The 1,747-nt window shown below is 35.9% G+C and overlaps 1 pseudogene across 1 annotated transcript; it reads right to left on the reverse strand.

Moving 5' to 3' along the window:
* Positions 1-1,390: 1,390 nt before the first annotated feature.
* BDBG_17910 lies at positions 1,391-1,471 on the reverse strand (annotated as a pseudogene). Its single transcript has one exon. The product of its transcript is annotated as a tRNA-OTHER (tRNA).
* Between the last annotated feature and the right edge of the window lie 276 nt (positions 1,472-1,747).

Raw genomic sequence — 1,747 nt, forward strand, 5'->3', positions numbered from 1 at the left:
TTATTTCAAATCTTGAATAATGTATACTCTTCTTTTGTTTCTGCCAGCTTTCATTTCACTTATCTAAATAAGATTCTTTTATTTTTCTCTTTATAAAAGATTAGAATATAATTTTTTGAATAGATCTGCTTAATTCTACACTCTTTTTTACAGCTGAATCAGTCAATTCATTATCATGAATATTCAAATAAGCAGAAACTCAGTGCAGATGAATTATCAGCTTTGATATTCTTCTCTTTTGAATTTTCAAAATAGAGTTTAAGATCAGTTTAAGATTCATTTAATTATTATAAATCTGACTATTTCTAAGTCTTTTTAAAGCAGCTTGACTATCAGAGAATATTCATATCTCTTTCAAACAATTTCCTCTTTTATGAGATTTTATTTCAATGAGTTTGAAAGCTTTCACTATTATAAATAGTTCAGCATCAAAGACTTTATATTCAGAGTCTAGATTTCAGAAATCTGAGATAAAATTAATATTATCTTCAGTATAAGCAATGTCTGTATTTAATCTATTCAAGTTCTTATTTTTTAAGTCATCTGAATAAATCAGAATAGAGTTCTTTATATTGATTGTAGAAATTCTCTTCAAATACTGTTTATATTCTTTCTCTTTTAATAGTTCACTTATTTGTAAGTCTATAAGAGATTCAAGCTTTTCTCTTCAGAGAGATAACTTCTCATGATCAACTTTTTCAACAGTTAAAGAAGAAAATTGCTACAGGCACTAGCCACCCGCAGAATGCATCTTAAGCTAATTACATTTAACCCCCATAATTAACTGATCACCATGTCCGTCCTCTCAGGCCAGCCACTAATTTCCAGGGGTGTTAGTTAGTGGCTGCCACCACCCACTTGGTGGTGTACACATCAAGCTTCCGGTTGCTGATCTCGGCCTCATTAGATGCCCATAGGCCTACCAATCAGCTGTCATGGCCTCACCCTGTGTTAGGGACTAATCATAGGCTTGATGACTGCAGTTCTCTCTGCCAGTATTAGGGGTTGACAGTGAGCTTGCAGGCTCTAGCCTATCAGGGTGTCCTGTCTAGGGCCTAGATGCGCGTCTAGACCTGCTAGTCAGGTGGTTTTCAAAATCATTCCCTGTATTTGAGGGGGAGCTAGGCTCCGATGACAGTCCTAGTTTTAGGGACTTGCTTAAGTAGTGTATAATCACTACATTAGACTTGACTCTATATCATTAGAACCTTGACAGGTGCACAGTAGAATAGTAGGACATTGGCACCCCATGCCGGCCCTGGTGGGTGTTCGCAGGATCTCACTTAACTAGTGGCTTGGCTTGCAGTAGAGAGTTCTACCCCGCACCAAGCCTTACTAATTAGGCTCAGCCCCTATTACATGGAGGCTTTCATGGGTAAGAAGTAGCAGGTGCCAGCAGTGGGATTCGAACCCACGCACCCCTAATGTGTGCGGCCTTGGTTACCAGTCTTACCAACTGGGCCACGCTGGCAAACATTAGATAGTAGTTTTATACTGTCTCAGTGAGACTTACTGTCTACTCTTGTCACATTTTTCAAATGAGATCATGATTTCTACTTCTCAATTTAAATTATTTTTATTGCTTTAAATGACTTTAAATCTCATTTGAGTGTTATCAAAAAGTGTTACTTTTTAAAAAATTAAAAATAGTCTAAAAAAAACCTTAAAATGTCTAAAAATAGTAACTTTATACCAAGAATGAGACTAAATGAAATCAAATGAGATCACTTTCTCATTTTTTTCAAGT

Source organism: Blastomyces gilchristii (assembly GCF_000003855.2).
Source record: "Blastomyces gilchristii SLH14081 genomic scaffold supercont1.31, whole genome shotgun sequence".
NCBI classification, from domain to species: Eukaryota; Fungi; Ascomycota; class Eurotiomycetes; order Onygenales; family Ajellomycetaceae; genus Blastomyces; species Blastomyces gilchristii.